The following is a 20824-nucleotide window of genomic DNA, read 5'->3' as shown; positions in this document are numbered from 1 at the left end:
ACTGCTTTCAACTGCAAGGCTTGCGCTCTCATTCTCGGAACAAGATACAACGCGATTTGCTCTCTGCCCGTATATAAACCTGCAACGATCGGCATTTGATTTCATAACGTAACGTTTGCCAGACACATGTGGAGTTAGTCATGGACAGATTGCACATCATTATCGAGGGCCCGCCATGATACGTTGGTCGCTGATCGCAAGCCGTACTGCTGCTGCTGCTGCGCTGCTGCGCTGCTCGCACCCAACCATCCAATCCATCCCCCTTTCTCGTTACAACAGGCTATTATAAACTCACCGTCGAGCAGCCTGCCCTGCACCTAATGTGATAGAATGAACGGCAGGACAAAATCGGATCGATTATTATCTGTCTATCAGCAACATACGGGTGTTTGTCTTGCAACGACAGGTGGTGCTTTCTCGTTTTTTTTCTTCCAAATACGTTGACGTGCTGCTTCTGCCGCATCCATCTCGTTGTTTTTCTTGTTTTTTTTCCCAAACATGTCCAGACACAATCCGATCCAGTCTCGCGTCTCACCTTATAGATACGCGAGACTGGATCGATGAGGTTAGTGGTATGTCTGGACATGTTTGGAGCGGCACACGACAATCGACAATAATGTTGATTATGCAAGATCATTTCCTCAAAGCCTAGTTGCCCCCCCCCCCCCCCCCCCCGTTACTGCGATTGTTTGTAGCTCGAATCACAGAATGAGTTCAATGAGCGTAGGGAGAGGGCACATATGGGGCTACGATTGAAGAAAGTTTCCAAGTCCGTTTTATGATCAGATAATGTGCATCAAGACTCTCTGCTTTCATAAGAAAAAAACTAATACTGTAATTGCGAATGCAATGAGCACTTACTATGAGACCTAGCAGATCACGTCTGTCTGTCTGTCTGTCTGTCTGTCTGTCTGTGTGTGTGTGTGTGTGTGTGTGTGTGTCTGTCTGTCCCGCTTACTGTATATGTGGACCTGGCCCTTTTGTGCCCATATATGGAGCTGAGTGATTTGTGAGTCATGGTGACATGAGTGTGATGGCGTGGTCCTGCTTTGGGGACTCCTTATATGGTTATGGCTGAGTCATGGTGACATGAGTGTGATGGCGTCTTTTGTGACCATATATGGAGCTGGCGTGGTCCAAGCACTAACTATGACACCCTGCAGATCATGTCTGTAATTTATTCTAATTGTTATTGCAATTTACGATCTGCGTTCGCCTTCCGCGTTCGCGCGTCTTACTCGTAATAATAAAAATCACACCCCTGTGAAGTGAGCAGTGCAATGTTGTGAAGTGAGCAGTGCAACATTGCACTGCTCACTTCACTGGGGTGTGATTTCTATTATTATTACAGTATTAGTATTTTTCTTATGAAAGCAGAGAGTATTCTGTTTCATACGGTATATAGTATGTACATGTCGCTATAGGCCTTATTTTGTGAATATTTAGTTGTTAGGTCCATGCTCTCTAAAATTATCTTTTTCAGAGAACTTTAGAGATGGCATGGGCCTGAATAACTATTATTCACAAAATAAGGCCTATAGCGACATGTACATACTATATACCGTATGAAACAGTCGACTCTCTGCTTTCATAAGAAAAATACTAATACTGTAATAATAATAAAAATCACACCCCTGTGAAGTGAGCAGTGCAATTGCACTGCTCACTTCACAGGGGTGTGATTTTTCTGGGTGGTATTTTTCTTATGAAAGCAGAGAGTCTACTGTTTCATACGGTATATAGTATGTACATGTCGCTATAGGCCTTATTTTGTGAATAATAGTTCTTCGGGTCCATGCCTTCTCTAAAGTTCTCTGGTGGGCGCAAGCTGCATTCAATAGCCAATTAGTGACAAACTGTATATGTGTACAATGTGTACTGTTTTCCTCCTAAAAGTAGACATTCAGGGCTTTCATTCGGTATATGGTTTGTATAGGATATTATTTGTGCTCAATTTTATATCGGTCTTTTGAACTAAAAAAACTGAACTGAAATGTCTGTCAACTTCAGGCCTCCATATCTCTGTTGTTTTTTTTCACAAGCAGCGTGCAGGCAAAAGCAGGTGTTAGAAAAAGGTCAATATCTCCAGAATGGAAGATGGTAGAATCATAATTTTTTTTTTAAATTGAAGTGGACAAGTTGGGCTTTCTTTTTATTTATGCGATTGTGATTCTCGCTATAAGAGGCCCCTCGCTGTGGGCCCCCCAAAAAGTTCAAAAAGCCCATGTTAAGCCTTCAGCACCAGTAAGCCAGGGTCCGCTAGAACCTGTAGCAGTCTATGTGTTAATGTGATCTGCTGATAGTTGTATAAACGATCGGAGACATTTTAACCTTGTATAAAATCAAGCCCCGTCTGCATCATCCCATGAGATCACACAGAAAAATAAAGTGAATGAAAACAGGGTTCATGTGCGATAGTTGGAAACACGACAGCAAGTCTTACCTGCACCAAACGTCATGCTGCGGTTGTCGTCTCAGGAAAGAGAACTGCAGGGGGGGTGGGTGGGGGGGGGACGGGGACACACAGGGAGACAAGATAAGGATGAATACTTTGATCAGCCTGGCATTGACTGGCAGAGCATTCCTTGCTAGCTGGCTTGCCATTTCTCTGTAAAACATCAATTCCTGTTTAATTACTACTACTTCTGGACAGCTTTTAAGAGCATTTCTTTAAATCATACAGTAGAAACTGTAGTCTAAGTGAGGCGGGGTGTTTCTTGGATCCCAATTAGGTCCGTTGCCGTGATCGTTTTGCAACGGCAATGTTCTTTTACTGATTAAATTAACCGTTACAGTGTGTATTATGTAAATATTAAAATGGTGCATTAAACACTTGGTATTTTGTTACCAAAAAAAGCCTCTTGTTGGAGGAACAGAAAATTGTGAGCCCAAATTACTTATCTGCAATTATCGATTGGCTTGGTGTACTATAATGAAAACAAGTGTAATTACATTCTCCTTAAAGCACCACGACAAATTAGACTTGTTGAGTTATCCTTTAAATAATAAAAAATAAAATTGCATTTAATTCACCGAGAAGATTTTCCCAGGCTATTTTCTTGCCAAATGCATTAACAGATGCTGCTGTGCTCATGCAAGCCTGTGGACTAATATACTTGTACTACATGATTAGCTTATTGAACCAACAGTGAGAAATGTGCTTCGGGTTGCTGCAACAAAATGAGTTGGGGGGGATAAACTTTTCGGTTTATTTCTCTCTCTCTCTTTCACTTGCCACTAAATTGGAGTGAGCTTTAATTTGACTCATTATCTTTTAAGGCATTATTGTTGGCTTTTATTGCCATCAAATGAGAGGATAACCAACAGTGATTATGACTGTCATGATTAGAATGCAGTACTCATTTAATTTCATTCAGAGAGTCCCGTTTTAGTGTTTACATTAGTGTTTCGCGGCGAGGGTGGGCCTCACATCACATAAAACCTTGTGTGCAAGTGGAAGCTGGATAAATTCCACTATACTGTCTACAATCATGAATGTCCACTGGAGGAACAGTCAACTTGAATGCTCCAAATAAGATCCTCAAGAGATGGAAGCATGAAATATGATCCGTCATGGGTGGGTCGTAAAAGGCAAACGACAATAAATGAAGGGCTAACGAGGGTGTGGTCGTTCCTAGGCTCCTTGAATCCTGATTGAAACAGCCGTGCCGGTTGCTTGGTTCCTGTTATCTGTGTCCTCTCCATACACCCTGTTCATATTAATGAAGCCGCAAATTAAAATGTAGAACAGAGGGAATATTAGGGCGGCTGCCATTTTGATGTGGTGCGGAATACTCAATTAGGCTCGCATTTGGCCCCCGTAATTATCACATTATTGCTAAGATACTCTGAAGTGTTCAGAGGCGATGCATGCTTTGACGGAGTCTGTCCAACGCCATAACAGTGTCAGAGGCTGAGCAGCAGCAACAGCGACGTAACAGGGCAACAACTGGCAGTGGGGGTTAGTCCTGGGGGGGAGGGGGGGACTAAGTGAGAAAGTGACAAGAACGCTATAGTGCGGATGCCTGTCTCTCTCTGCAGTAGCCATATTTCATTACACAGCACTGAAGCTTAGGAGGCAATCAAGCATATTTAGCCATCCCCATCTCGGCCCCCGAAGCAATTATTACTCCCCAGTTTTTTACTGTGCTTTGCCATGGGGAAAATGAAGCGCCGTGCTTATCAGCTCAATGCATACACAAGTGACTGAGGCGGAGGGCAAGGAAGGTATGTAAAGCGTGATTTGCACTCCAGTTGCACACGGTGTCGCACACTGAAAATAGCCGATCTGTATAGCTCACAATGCGTCGTGCAGTGACATGTTGTGAGCTGGTAGAGTGGCTTTGGTTTTGCCTGTTGCGAGGCACGCACACGCACGCACACAAAAGTGCACGCACGCACGCACACGCAGACAAAAGTGCACACACACAGCAAATGCCTGTGTTTACATTTTGGGAGAGGCACTATACACTTATTTAAGTGTCGTGACCTGGCCCGGCCTGAGACAATAGGTTACCTTTTGGAAATTAGTTTGGCAACATCAGCACATTTAGGGGCACCGGGCCAGAGAGAGCGGAGATGGAGATATAACCGTAAACATGTCAACCAAAATGCATTGTTATTTGCATTCATATTGGAAAGGGCCAAATTGATGCAGGGTCAAACAAGGAAGGTGAGGGTTTATGACCTGTGCATAGCTCCGCTGTCAGCATCTCTGATATATCGCACTGGCTGGTCCTGTCAGGCTTTGTGCCTGATGATGTTATCATCGCTGCAGATCGATGAAAATGAATGATCGTTCCGTTCCCCCCCAAAGGCAAATAGAATGCATAAATTATAATGCAAACTACTAGTGATTCAGTGAATGGAAAGCCATTGGCCATTTTAAGATCATTTCACTAAGTGATTATATTAGACAAAAAGGAACGGGGGCCGATATACGCTCAGCGACATTGTCTGCAGAGAGGCATTCTGTGTGCCGCGGGAACACAAGCTTCCTTTCAAAGTCTACGTTGATTATAGCGAGAGACCTTTTGTTCATTCGGAGCATTATTAAAGTAATATGTAACAAAGAATAGCTGTGGAAAGACATAACCCATGGTACGGGGGAGGAAAGACATAACCCATGGTACGGGGGAGGAAAAAAACGGCTTGTTTTACTATTCTGTGGATTTTAAGTGGCAGAGACACCACCAACACAACACCATTAGTACCCATCTGGGTGGGGGACTTTGGTGATTTTGGTACGAGTGCCCCGGCCATTTGCAGATGCTCTTGGTTTCTGGGCACCGTCCCCAAACCCATAACTCACCACCCCGCTATCACTCCCATGCCCATTGGCTGTCATAATAATCAGCATTATGCTCCCTCAATGGGGCTGATTTACAAGTCTGGACATGGCACCAGTTTCACACACACACCAGGGGTAAACATGGAGCTGTCGCCCAGCATCTTTCTCCCCACTGCATTTACACAAACCGTAATGGCCGAGGAGAGAGAGAGAGAGAGAGAGAGAGAGAGACAGAGAGAGAGAGAGAGAGAGAGAGAGAGAGAGAGAGAGAGAGAGAGAGAGAGAGATTATTCACACGCATTTCCGTTCGCGTTTTTTTCGCCCCTGTAATTTATATACTAACAAGCGGACAGTAATTGATAATGGAATAATTGAAGAGAGTGAGAGAGAAAGTGATAATGGCAATTTAAACCTTCTTTCTTCTTCTTAACATTATTTAATTTAGAACCTTCAAGTTCTTATATTAGCCTATAGTTTAGTTTCTCCAAGACTCTAATGCAGTTTATACTCAAATAAGGTACTATCTATCTTTGTTCATGGGCTTACTTGGCTGCCTGGTAGTGGAGTATGTTAATACAATATAAATAACAGTGGCGTGCACAGACATTTAGAGAGGCAGGTGCTCAAGTGAAAAGGGGCACCTTGTGCAGTGCGTGGGGAACCTCATAAATAATATATTAGAAGCTTTTTTATATCAAGAATTGATCAATATCAGTGTCAATGTCAGTGTTCTCTACTATGATTATTATAACAATAATAATAATAATCATAAATCAGCACAGTAGACAGGACACAAAGGTTCCTAAACCCATGGGGTTGCCCTCCCCAAACTAAAGGTATTTAAACTCTTTTCCACCTCTGTTGTTCTTTAAAGTCTGCTCACCCCCTCCCATACCCACGCATACATACGCCACTGTGTTATGGTAGTTTTTAACAGCGCAAGATGGCACCTAACTGCCCACCAGCTGCCTGGCCGTTACTATACAAACTGTATCTGTGCAAAATGAATAAGGATAGAGTAAATAGTTGTGCCTGCTGGTACACTGAAACATCTAAATGAAACACACCAATCTCATAGCCTTCAGCTGTGTTTACCCATTTAAGAAATGTCTGCAGTGGGTTTCTAAGGAGAGGTAGTGCAACAGGGGAGGAAGGGAGACGTCTTATATTTTCAAAACACAACAGGTTGCTATCATAATTCCCCTTGTTTATATTAGAGACAAGACGCATTTCTTAAATATTATCATTACAATTTTCAAATTGTGAGTGTTATTTTTTCTTCTTTACTGTGTGCCATTGGTATTCGTTTCTATCCCATGGGTAGCCTCTGTACTATTATTATAATGCCGTTACCCGCCTGCGGTAATGGCAAGTCTCGTGATACATCAGGGGACTTTGATCATACTTTATCAGCCTCGGGACAAAACCTGGCCCCTTCCTCAACTCTCACCCATTCCACAATATTACATTAGCCCACAACCCACATTCACCCACGGATTGCGCTTCCTAAGTGATAGGCCACATAAATCTGTTTTTATATACACACACGCACACACACACACACACACACACACACACACACACAATAACGGTTATATGTGGCTTTCAACCCTCCTGCTGATAGCTGCCATTTCTTATCACGGTGGTTGAATACGGCAGCATTATGAAGGCACTTTGGGCCCGGCGTCTAAATGGAAGGCAACCGGAGAGAGAATGAATTTACGTTTAGATTACTTATGCAGGCTGGGAACTAGCCCACATCTTTGCTGTAAATTCTCCAAATAATGAATCTTTTTTTCCCCCTCCATTGGCGAAAGGGTATAAACACAAAAATCCTATTCAGCCTTCATAATTCATAAGACACTAAGTCACCTAAGTTTACACATTTCGCTTCATACTACTACTTTATTATACTAGGCCTTCGAGCACTGGAAATGGGTTCACAGTTTCTCAAACTTTTTTAATTTCAAAGAGCCCGATAACGGATCCATTTGGTTCCATTTGTCCACTCAGAAGAGTTACAGACTTGTATAAAAGGCACTCCTCAAGGAACCACTCTTTGAGTTTCAGAGGAGCTTCTCTGATACAATAATGTGTTCATGGTACAACATGCACATTTCCCTCAAAGGCATATAAAATATCACCTCCTCGCCATCATATCATGACACATGAATAGCGTGCCTCCCTCGGCCTCTCAAGAAATTGCAAGTGCAAATTCCCTGACATCCCTATTCATAGTGGTTATTAGCTGAGCCACAGAGCAATATCCTCTGCAGCCCCAGTTTTCCAAAAGGTGCCTTACCAGTTTCCTGTTCCCGTTCAGTGTCAGGAAACACCATCGGAAAATGACACCTTTGTGTGGGTTTCCCGCTCAAAGCATGCCGCTGAGCCTATCAAATGAAGCTACAGCATGGAACAATGAACTGGATCAGGAGAAATAGGTATGCTACTGTACCTTCTAGAACTCCTGGGACTACAGACGAGCACAGAGCCTATTCAAAACTAATACATCGCCCACCAGAGGGTTCTGAAAACACCTAGACATACTTTGCATAGCTAAGCACGCCTCTAGGTGGCCTTAGTATGAATAATATACAAAAAACACATGTGTTTAATGCCGGTGAGGTGGGATGGAAGCACTAGATTTAAGAATGATGTGTTTGCTACAGTAGTTACAGTAGGAAACAACTGAACCTCAAAAGATGAGAGCCATTGTTGTTTTATAGAACATGAGGCGCGCAGAGACACAAACAGCGTGGATTCACAGGAGGAGAGAGTTAGAGGTCCCGGCGGGAAGGCAGAGAGAGCATCTCTAGACGGATGCCATTGTGACGGCACGAGAACCGTCGGCGGAGAGAGATGACGTTGCCGCGTAGGGAGAGGAGGAAGTGGGATTCAAAGACGCTCCCTCCAACTCCCAACCGTTCCCAGTGCCAGAGACACGGGCCACTGCGCGGACAGATGGCGAGGTGTTTGCGTGTGCCCGTGCCTCTGAAGTCTGTGTGTGTGTGTGTGTGTGTGTGTGTGTGTTGTGTGGGCGGTAACGCCACTTGGCTTGGTACACAGAGGGGGAGATGAAGGGGGAGAGAGAGTCATCCCAGGAGTAAATTAATAAAAACAAATGCCGTAAGAGGTGCAGTGTGTGTGTGTGTGTGTGTGTGTGTGTGTGTGTGTGTGTGTGTGTGTGTGTGTGTGTGTGTGTGTGTGTGCACGAGCACGTACACGAGGGGACTTCCTCAGGAAGGCATTAATCTTGCATGTGCTCCTTTTTGCATGACCAAATAAGCTGTGTACTTCATTACAGCGGTAAATAAAAGTTAATTCTTGCTGTCACTTCCCGTTCGCGCCTCTCTTACCGCTGTGCAGAGGATGACTGAGAAGAGACAGACCCCGCCCCAGTCTTGATTGAGAGTGGAGGGGGAGAGAGAGAGAGGAGAGAGAGAGAGAGAGAGAGAGAGAGAGAGGGGAGCGTGTGGCTAATGGAACGGCAGAGAGAGAGGGGCAGAGAGAGAGGGAGAGAGAGAGAAGGAGAGAGAGAATACTGTGAGGACAGACTGCCATCTGCCGGCTATAGGGATGCCTTTGAGCTCTTGTTCTTTGTCGCTGTTGTTGGGTGGAAACCTCGTATGTCCGACATTGTTATTTTTCAGAAAATGGAAAAAGGATAATCCGTGTTATTATTTAGTCACAAACTCTTCCTAAATGATTTCTAATTGTTTCACCTCCCACACTCACTTTCACTTTAATTATTTTGGCAAAAATAGCCGGTCCTCGTTATCTCTGAAGATGTATGTGTGTGTGTATGTGTGTATATAAATGTATGTATAGTGTGCTGTGCATGTACTGTATGCTTCTTTAGAGTGTAATGTCACTTGTTTTGCTTTTACACTTAAAATAAAATGAACTGAGATAAATCTGTATTGTAATAGGAAACAAATTGCCTGTAAATTATCTAATAATCATAAGCAATAAACAAGTTAATATATTTTTTTAAATAGCCGGTCTATACAAGCTCAGAATGAGTGAGTTTGTAGATCGGGCAATTTTTGCGCACCACTGTTCTACGACAAAGTGGGGCATTCGTTCAGGGAAAAGGAATACAAACATAAAAAGATGACATATGGAGATACTGTATGAGATTTCCGCTTGACAATGACATCTTGTCATGCGTCTCTTTGATCGTCTACTCCCCAACGTGCAGTGCTGCATCTTCCATTTACATTCTCCTCCTCTCGTGTTTGAATCTAACTACATACAGTACTAGAACTATGTATAAATAAATAAATAAATAAATAATAGGCTAAATAAATAGCCTACAATGAAAAAGTTAACAACCCCGATTCACAGTTTCAAAGATTTTCTGCAACATAATCTGCCTTTTAATGTATTTGTTCAGAGGAGTAGGTTAGAAGCGGAAATACATATCGTTGCTGTCGGGCAGAAACTTGTATGTCTATTTAATTCATAACTTACTTTGTCATACTGTCTGATACTACAGTGTCACGCAAAAGTAGGAAAAATGTCACATCTGCAAGCTCAAAAAGGGTCACATTTTGAGCTTGTAGATCTGCTATTTATTTAATCTGACTCGTGCATAGTAACAGTTTTGGACATATTTATGAGGTTATGGTTTTCTTATTTTAAAAAAAACAACAGAACAGTGATTTTGTCGACTAAAACTATGACAAAAGATGTTCGTCAACTACCTATTTTCACTGACTAAGCTATGATGACTAACACAAAGACATTGTCAATTTCGTCAACAAATAAAAACTAGACTAAAATGTTAAACAGACTAGTGGACAAGAGATCCAGTCATATAAGTCATTTTACACTTGGTTGCATGCTGAAAATAGATCGGCTATTTTCATCTAGTGTAAAAACAGTCAATATGACGATGGCATCAACGCCCGCCAAAACACATTTTAGTCGACTAAATTAACTGTCAACTAAAACTAGACTATAACACTAAAACATTCCGGGTGACTAAAATGTGACTAAAACTAAATGCAAACTTTTCAAGAGACTATGACTAAACCTAAAATAGAAATTTGCTGCCAAAAACAACAGTGCAACAGAAACAGACACTGGTGATGATACAGTGAGTCTATTAGGCCCAGTTGATTTGTGAGGGTGAAATGGAGAGGAACACCACCATCTTGTGGCGGTATCACAAAACAGACCACATGTCTAATAATGAACAACCGGGAACATTTGGCTTCACTTGGAAGTGACAATCGTTGGGGTTAGTAATAGATTGATTTTTTAATCAGTTTTTTTATATAATTGGATTAGTTGTGAAATTATTTTCAATTAAATGATAATAACACTCACGGTAATTATGCAGACAATGGCAGCAAATGCTTACACAATGATGTGACGAGGGAATCTACCTAATTACTCGGAGTCATGTCCATGACTGTCCTATTTTATAGCTGCTACTGTGTGCGTGTGTGCGTGTGTGTGTGTGTGTGTGTGTGTGTGTACGTGTGCGTGCGTGTGCGTGTGTGCATGTGTGCGTGTGTGTGGGCACACGCGTACAATGACAGTGTATGTCTGTCTCCATCCGTACTGTACCTGTCCGTGCTGATACAGTGTTTGTGTTCACATTGGTACATGTTTGTAAGTGTATATCTGGGCAAGTAATACTGTGTGTGCGTGTGCTTGTGTGCGTGCGTGCGTGCGTGTGCGTTTGATCTAACATGCACTACAGAGCCTTTTTACCTGTCACACAGCTAATGAGCAGCCGGTCTGCATGCAGTTAGCAGTCATGAAATATGCACCAGACTTAAATACCTCATCCATACCGCCCAGAGACACATCCCCACGTTCCATTACACTGACACACTGGCGTACACAGTATCTCTACCGCCTACACGCAGGGGATGAAATGAACTCAGCACGCAGGTTTCTTAATAAACATAGTAATAGAGCGTCGCAGTGCCGCCCCCTACCAGGGCCCAGGAAATGATTCCCCGTTCATTTTCCTCAAAAAGTATTTATTTATAGACCTTTTAAGCGTCGTACAAAGCCAACTCGAGTTGTGAGAAATCATGACAGTAAACACAATGTTCTGGGCCAAACAAAGAATTAGAAAAAGAAGAAAATGGCAGTTTACGACATTATAATTTTTTTCTTCTTTGTAATTATTTGTTAAATAATATAAAAATTAAAATATTGTGTTTGTTGTCATGATTTGTCACGACTCGAGTTGTATGATGCTTAAAAGGTCTTAAATAAAAAGGTTTTGAAATGTCTATGGGAAAAATACATTGGGAATTATTTCCTGGGCCTGGCGTCGTCATGAAAGGGGGCGAGACTCCGACGCTCTATAGCGATGCATTTTGTCTGTTGGAAACCTTGCATCATGTGACAAAACGGCACCTAATTTAGCCACAAACGGTTGATGTTTTTCATTGGGGAATATATTGAATATAACCCAGGGGTTCTCAACCCATGGGTCGCGACCCCTCGGAGGAGTTGCCAAATTATTTTGGGGGGGTCCTCAAATATTTCTTTCTGAATGGCTGGAAAAGTCGCGAGACATGACCAAAGCCTTTCCGGGGGTCCCCAGACAAAAACGTTGAGAACCCCTGATATAACCAACACACACATTTAACAACTTTCACGTAAAAGAAAAGAAACAATAGCAGATCTACAACCTCACAATGTGTTGTGAGCTTTTTGTGTGACACTGTAGTGTGACAAAAGTAGGGCATTAATTAACAAAAAATAGATAAAAGGTTATAATAATGGAGAAACAAGGTTTCTGCCCGACAGCAACGATACAGTATGTCTACTGTACTGCGTGCTGTTCCTCCTCCACAGAGTACATAACATGCATTTTGCATGGAGTTCTCTTAATAAACCTTTCAACAGCGTAACAGCGATGGATTTGCATTCATTAAAGGGGTTATGCGATGAATAGCACCAGCAGCACGACTGTGTAGGGCAGGCGATCAGAGATCTCCGCCCACCGATGATACGTCTGGTGACATACTAAATTAAATGTTGGTTTTGGCAATGATTTGGGGGCCCACTTTGCAATGCTCTCGTGGGCCCACAGCTTGAGAAGCAGTGATTTTGCTGATTTATATACCGTGGCCCACGTTTCAGTCTCTGAAGCCACCTGTTATTTTGTCATAGCAGGGGTTCACCCGGGGGGAAACGAACGCTCGCTTGTGTCTGACATGAAACAGATTTGATCCATTTTTACGAAACCGTATCTGTCTTTTTTTCTGACAGTAGCTTTTCAAAGGAAATTATGTCAGCAATCTGGGGATTATGCCTTTCTTTTTTTTTTTGCTAATCACCGAAAGACCAGGCTGGTTGTCTGAATCTGAATTTGACAATGCACTGTGCAGAAAGAGAGAGAGAGAGAGAGAGAGAGAGAGAGAGAGAGAGAGAGAGAGACACCTTTCCCATTCTGATTCTTATTTTGATCTTCTATTATTTGCATTAGTATAATCAGATGTAATAAATATTAGCTTCACGCTCTGCTGCATTACATGGTTTATGGATTATGTACATTCTATAATAAAAGAAAAAAGAAAAAGGGGAGAAACAAAAGATAAAGCTGAATGCAGAAGATGATTGATTGTTTCAACACTAGACTCTGGTCTGACTTCTAATCATTGCTGTCTTCATTCATTCAGATATGTCCAGGTAAAAAAAAAGAGAATTACAATCAAAATATGAATGGATAAAACAACAATGGCTTAATTGCACAGTTTACACTATACTTTGGGAGGCCATTCATAAAATCATGCTGTACACAGCATGAAAAAACACTTGAGGTTAAAGGAGTTAAAGAGAGAGATAGAACAGGAATAAGCCACCAGAGTGGAAAACCGACTACGGCAGGAATGAGAGCGACTGGAGGTTACCCAGAGGAGCTTTATATAGGTGAGATGGGTTGAATGCACACACGTATCATCATGAATATGCTGAATGTCAGGAGAAACATATCCCTCAGGTAGAATTATTTTCACATTACTTAACAGGTTCTCATTTGTCTTGATTAAAATGTTCTAGGTCAGTCTTTAATGAATGGTGATTAAACGGCATGGCTCTAAATTATGGCACTAAAACGGAGGGGGGGAGGTCCATTTTCATCAACTCTACATCTGCCCTCAATCGCTTAGATCTCCATATATGGCGCTGACCTGTTCTGACATTCCGTATGTTGATCCCTCCCCACCGTCCTTCCTCTTCGATATCTCCCTGTTGACCGATACCTGTCCCTTCAAACTCTAGATGGGCCCCAAAGTTATTAGTGCAGCCGCGACCGGCAGCTGGAAAAAACTAGAGTTTTCAACAGGCCCTCATCAAACCCTTTACACTGAAGACACTGCCCCCGCTGCCTCCCTTAGACCTCTATATGGAGCTGACCATTTCTGACATTCCATATGTTGATCTGACCTAATCAAACCCAGTACACTCAAGACACGCTCCATATATGGCCAGACCTCATCAAAACCTGTACACTCATGACACTGCCCCAGCTGCCTCCCTTAGATCTCTATATGGAGCTGACCATTTCTGACATTCCACATGTTGACCAGACCTCATCAAAACCTGTACACTCAAGACACTGCCCCTGCTGCCACCCTTAGATCTCCATATATGGAGCTGACCTGTTGTGACATTCCATGTTGAACTGACCTCATCAAACCCCATACACTCAAGATACGCTCCATATATGGCCAGTACAGAATTCATTCCATATGTTGATCTGCCCCCCCCCCGACAAAGCGCCAGCACTCGCCCAGCAGTCTGCAGGATGCGTGCACGCGCCCTCGCCCTCAGGGCGTCTTACGCGTGTGTATTATTTTGATCCAGCGGTTGTTCAATTGAAGTTCAGTAGCTCAATCATTGCCATTATCTAATGGTCCAAACAAGGTGAAATACATTTGATTTGCCTTGTAGGCTAGCCTGGGTTTCATAATTTATTATCTTGCCGAGTTGTTTTTGTTTGTTTATTTCAGGGTATACAGTAAATCAAATAATGACAGTATAGGGTAATTAATATGGTCTACATTATTATTATTATTATTAAATGTCACCGCATACAGTGGTCAGTAAACAAGTATGCAAATAAAACTAGTAAGGTCCTAATATAATTGAGTAAACTTCACCCAGCCAATGGGTGAAACTATTAATGTGGTGATATATATTGAGCGTTCAGGGGGGAGCAGTTTCTCATGGACACCTCATCACAAAAACAGGGCCGCCCATGGGTAATTGAAGATAGAACAAAGGATGGTTTAATTTAGTTACAATCCATAGAAAAGGATGTTACAATAACAAGAAAGTAGGTGTGATTGACTCATTATGTATGTTTTCCAATCTATGTGGTTGTTTTTTTTCCATCTGCATCAAACACGTCTTTATCAGGCTATTTCCATAAACACATTTAGACCGTTTATCTCTGAAGCCAGGAATGCATGCAGGTCTCTGTAGTTTTATAGTATTTGTCAGTACTTTTCCCGATTAAATTCTGTGAAGGTTCTCAGAAAGACCTCAGGGTGTCTTTCATAAAACTACCTTAGATTTTAGTCATGGAGGGAAGAACTGCCCTGCTGTATGTGATGCATACTTTCATGTTATGAAAGTTATGAAGGTCAATGGTACAGCAGCTCAAAGCATGCCCTACTTACCCAGAACTGAGGCTGCTCGGTCGGGTTCACGCAGGTGCCACCATGCTGCCCAATGCCCTCGCCAACACGCCAGTCAAACGTATGCCCCCTTTGTCCCCACCTAGAACACAAAGAGAAGCCAGGAGATTACCGTTAGGCACCGATCACACCGGCCCCCTTGTGTTTGTGCCAGGGCGCCTCCAGCTGAAAATAAATATATATTATATACTACTTGAAAACAGATAAACGCACAAGATCATTTCAGTTTTTTCCCCTCTGTCCAATTCAATTTTAGTTTATTTTAGAGTTTATAGACGGCCCTTCTGTCCAGGAACTGAGAAGAAGAAGATTTAATGGCAGTCAACATTGTGTAAAAGTTGTGTTGTGGCTGCTCCGTGCCCGCAGCTGTATGATGTTGTTACAAACAGTAGTTAAGAAAACAACGGTGAACAGTGAACACTCAGGCAAAGAGATTGCTTTAGAGACAAACTGAAAGTGAGTGACAGGTACATATCTGGTTGCCTGGCAACATCAAGGCAGAAGGCGGTGCAAGCTGCTCTGCTTTGTAGACACAAAACACATGCATCAGTCTGCAAATACAAATAAAATAGTGTGCAGTGTGATTGACCCCTTCCAGGGGTGTCAAGCTCAGTTTGGTTCTGGGGCCAGATCCAGACCATCTGATCTCAAGTGGGCCGGACCAGTAAAATAATGGCAAAATAACCTTTGTCAACTCCAATTTTTTTACTTTGTGTTTCAGTACTATATGCTTTATCAATATCATTCAGCCTACATTTGTAGCCTACATATTATAATCACAGATCACGAGGGATCTATTCTAAGCAACACATTTATTCACAATGGAATGGAAATAAAATGATTTCACTTTCATTAACTGGTTTATTTTTATACAGTTGAGTGAATACAGTTTTACATCTGACCACCTGAACCAACTCACCACACTAAACAAACTCAAGTGGGAGCTATGAAGAAACTATTTTACCTTAATTGTCAGTCATAGTGCTTTGAAAATGCAACCTCGTCAATTGCAACCGAAAATGCGACAAATGACTTGATTTTGTCTTTCATTTGGCTGCTCAAGTCTCCTGGAAGTTCTGTCACCCTGGCTGCGATAGTGTTCCTCGATAGACTAATGTTGGCAAAGGCCTGTCGCTTTTCAGGGCACACGACTTCTGCAGCCTTCAGCATGCATGTTTTCACCAATTCACCATCAGAAAATGCCTTGGATGCCTGCACCAACTCGTTGGCAATAAGGTAGCTGGATCACTGCTCCATCAGCGATATCGCGGCTGCGAGAAAAAGTTGACTGCTGTGTCTTCACCAGCTAACAATTTGTTTATTTCGTCTTTTCTTAGTTGTCCTTTCAAATGGCCATATTTTTCTAAATAAAGAGTCTATAGTGGCGCCGAATATTATATTCTTTGAGCACTGAAACTGGCTGATTACATACCAAGCACACTGGTTTTGTATTCACCTCTGTGAATAAATAATCGTCCGTCCATTTTTCCTGGAAAACTCTGTGCTCCGTGTCCACTTTTATCTTCTTTTTTGACAAAGCCATTTTGAGAATTGGTGGTAGTAGTTAGTAGTAGTAGTAGTGGTGGTGACTGGTGAAGCAAGATTCAAAGATTGCCGGTTATGTTTTTTTTACCTGAACACGTTGTGTTGTTTATTTCCTGTCTCACGTCAGTGCCGTCTGCTGGACCTGAGGATTCTTTTTGACATTTGCTGCCCTCTAGCGGCTGGAGGGAGCATTTTGGGTGTTTCTTTAAAAAAATCATAACTTTTGATAGAAATGAGCTAGAGACTCGCTTTTTTTGGGGAAATATTCAGAAATTTATGCCGGGCCTGATGAAATCATCATGCGGGCCGGATCTGGCCCGCGGGCCGTATCTTTGACACCCCTCTCTCTCTCTCTCTCTGATTGTTTAAGCCGGGCTTAAACAATCAGAGAGAGAGAGAGAGAGAGAGAGAGAGAGAGAGAGAGAGAGAGAGAGAGAGAGTGAGATAACTTGTATTTTATAATAGCTATATTAACTTTTTTGTTGGGGACCCCTGGAATCGTCCCCAATGACCGCTAGGGGGTCCCCACTCCCAGACTCCACTTTGAAAACCAATGATACAGTACAGTAAATTCGATCACATGTTGGAGTGATGCGCTGTAATGTCTATGTGGCTTGCTTATATATATATATATATATATATATATATATATATATATATATATATATATACATATACATACATACAAATACACACACACACACACCGATATATATATATATATATATATATATAAGATATATAATATATATACGTATGTGTTAGATAGTTAGCTAGAACGTGTTTTAGCTGTTCTAGCAGGTCTCCCCATCTCCAGCAGGGCTGAAGAGCACAGCACGCTGTGCCTGACTGGCACGTTAAGTCACGTGACCTCAAAGTAAGAGTCCCCTTGAGCAGCATAATAAATCATAGTGGTCCTGCTTGGCAAAGCACCACAACACATGCCTGCCTGTGCTCCTGTACACACTCCAACACACACACACACGCACAGACAGAACATGCCTCAAAATGCATCAAATAGAACATTCGAAATGGCTCAAATAGTGCTGCAATTCTTTTGCCAAACACATCCATAACATTACTATGTGTGTGTGTATATATATATATATATTATGATTATTATTATTTTTTTTAGCTCTGGCAGATTCGTCTGGTAACTATTTATTACCAACTGTCGGAAGAAGCCTTCGGAAATGTCTTTGGCCTCAAATCTACAGCAACGAACTGTTCAAATAATAATTATATGGACAGGCAGGTTTCTCAGCAGTGAGGTTTGGTTAATGTGTGCTTCATCAGCGGCACATTAAATTTGGTGAACTGCAGTGCATGACACTACTACTCTCTGGGTAATCTTGGTATTATAAATGTATTCCTATACAGTAGCATTGTTCGCATCCATAATTCATAGCTCTCCTCTCCTACGCAAACCACATAATGACAGCACATATAGTTTGTGATTCATGATATAACACATCTGCATTTCAGTTTCTTAGTTTAGTTGTCCAAGTTGATTTTACACATCTTAGTTTAAGATTTGTGCAGTACTTTCCTTTTGAAGACCAGACGTTTTGGTAGTGAACAGACCTACAGTAGGCTGACCGACTGACATAACGATGCTTCTATGACATAACGATGCTTCTATGCAACTTACTGCATCATTCATTGTGTGTGCTGCCATGTTACTGTGACATCTGTGTGATCTTTAACCAGAGAGATCTAACCTGAAATTAGGGCAAAGATGCAAACAATGCATGCATTGCACACATAACTGATGGCAAAAGGCAGGCATTCATGCCAATGTCCATTCCAGTACTTTTAGAAAGTTGCTCTATACTCCCAATCTGTACTTAAATGTTCTCTTTTCCCTTGACCGAGCCACATTTGTAACTGTCGCCTCAAATTGAAGTCACCCTGGCACCTGAGCCCCACCTCCACCGACAAGATTTCACAGAAGCGAATGCCATGGGGGACATGGGGCATTATGCGAGCAAAATGCCCCAGTTAAGCATCATTGCCTTCCCAGCTTCTACGACGCCCACCCATCTGACACAGTCGGGCATTTGTTCTCAACGTGACAGGAAGAACTACGGTGTAGGGAGGGGCGCCATCTCCCCCGGGGCAAGCCACCGGGTGAGCAAAATGTTGTACAAGAGGTGGAAAAGGCCCACACACTATACAGTACCTTGTAGCAGCCCGTTTGACAAGTTCATTGGAGATTCTATGGACATGTGTAAGAGAAGAGGAAGCCTCTGCTTACAAGGACTGCCAGGCTAAGAGAGAAAAACAATGACTTTGGGGCTTTGCCGCTCTCCACATGGGCGTATGTATATACACTGTGCAGACTTGTCTATAGCGGCACAGTTGGGCTGATGGATGTATGTATGTATGTAGCAATATGCATATAGCACTTTAAAAAACTGAATGTAATTTCCTATGCTGCTGGTTTTTGTATTGTATTGTCCTTCTCGTTTTTGTATCTATGGTTGTCTGTATATGTTGAGTATGAACCAAGACAAATTCCTATCAACTTGTTGACATGGCAAATAAATTATTGAATCTCGAATCTTAAACCTAATATAATAACCATGACGTCAATCAAGATGACCAAAGTTTGTGTTGTCTTTTTCTTTGTCTAAATTATACAAACCCTGTGTTTGTCCTGTCTCTCTCTCCTGTCTCTCTCTTCCCCCTTAGACTGAGCTCTGATCTGACGTCACACACAAGAGAAACTGTTGGTTAACAATGCCAATTTGCTGCTGCTGATCAGCTGATGGCATGTCCAATTGTCCATATGTGGGACATGCAGTATGATGAGAATGTCAGGCATGTCTATATATATAGGCATAACCCAGAATCTGAGAATCTTAACAGTTTGACGACCGCTAATTGTTTAATCCAGTGTTCCACCGCGCGTAAAACGCTATACCCGACATTTGTTTAATGCGTTTAATTTGCTGTTTTAAAATAATTAAAAAGAAACAGCTGATTTAACCGGGACCTGATGACGAGGCCGTCGCGTTATGATGACGAAACCGGAAATCAAGTCATCATCTGGGCTGCTAAGGCTTCTGGGAAATTGAGTTCAATTGAGCTCAATGTAAGTGAACGTGGGGTTTGTTTGGACTACAATGCCTCATGGAGGCGGATACTGTAGCGCATTGTAATGGCCGCTGGTACTGATGATCAAAACATGCCGACGGACCATTTTTCACCGGATTTTCGTCGTTGAAAGCTGCAAATACTTCAGTGTATGCTCTAAAGGTAATAAAACAATCTCGGCAGCGTAGAATATTTGATTAAATAGGGGGTAACGCGTTTTATGGAGTCAAACTGTTAATTAATTCAAACTGTTTACTTGAATTTATTTTTCCTTATAATTTTTATCCCATGAATTTGCAACCCATTTTTTTCATCTAGTGTCAATTACCCAATGTAATCCTGGGCGCTACACTTCCTCTGCCAACCTGGGGTTGGGGCAGCGGACTGACCTCATGCTTCCTTCCTTCCAAGTACAACTTGGAGGAAGGATACCTTTTGTCTATACGGTTAGCTTCATTGGGTAGAGCATGGTGCTGATAACGCTAAGGTTGCGGGTTCGATCCCCGTACTGGCCATGGAATGCTTTACAGTTCCATTGTTTGTATTGCAGCATATAAACATCTAAATTGAACTCAGAGATCCGTAATTTGGTTCTATTTGTACAGTACACTCTCGAGTTACAGACCCGAAAGGGTCAATTTGGACCCCTGGTGGACTCCGGAACCGGTGTTGAGAACCAGTGCTATATAGTTGCCAGCATACAGTACTGAACATAGGATGATTTCATTCAACCAACATTATGTGACCTCTGTAGGGTATAATGGCACAATTAATAGGTACATTAAATATTATGTTGCTAGTTAAAAAATTAATGGAAAATCAAATGCCAATTACCACCAGTAAGCTGCCAGACAGTGTAAACTTTATGTCATGTCATGTTTGTCACATGTGGACAGGTCACTCCAGTGATGAATGCTCTGCTCGCATCTACGACAGAGTTTTCAGTGTAATGTTTTTTCGAAATAATTATTATCCCACGATTTCGTAACCCATTTTTCACCCATGTGTCAATTATCAAATGTGATCCTGGGCTCTACTCACCCTCCGCCAATCTGGGGAGAGCAACGGACTTGAACTCATGCTTCCTTCATGCATGAGTGTCCAAGTCGCTCCTTTACACCTGACAGGGGGGAGTTTCCCTGGTTGGACGTAGCGCGTGGAAGGAACACGTTATTCCAACCAGTTCCGTTCCCCTCCATCAGGCCAGGGGGAG

At 42.3% G+C, this 20824-nt stretch overlaps 1 protein-coding gene across 19 annotated transcripts in view; it reads right to left on the bottom strand.

The window, feature by feature from the left end:
• Positions 1-20824, bottom strand: part of LOC308335689 (receptor-type tyrosine-protein phosphatase delta) — a 313079-nt gene that overhangs the window by 289264 nt on the left and 2991 nt on the right. For all 19 annotated transcript variants that reach the window (XM_080792822.1, XM_080792824.1, XM_080792838.1 and 16 more), the window contains exons 2-3: positions 14950-15049; positions 2444-2487 (exon numbers count right to left, since the gene is read on the bottom strand). The gene's annotated coding sequence lies outside the window, so the exon portion shown is untranslated. The remainder of the gene's footprint in view (positions 1-2443; positions 2488-14949; positions 15050-20824) is intronic.

Source organism: Protomyctophum bolini (assembly GCF_963924005.1).
Source record: "Protomyctophum bolini genome assembly, chromosome: 20".
Classification (NCBI taxonomy): domain Eukaryota; kingdom Metazoa; phylum Chordata; class Actinopteri; order Myctophiformes; family Myctophidae; genus Protomyctophum; species Protomyctophum bolini.
This window is presented reverse-complemented; position numbering and strand designations above follow the sequence as displayed.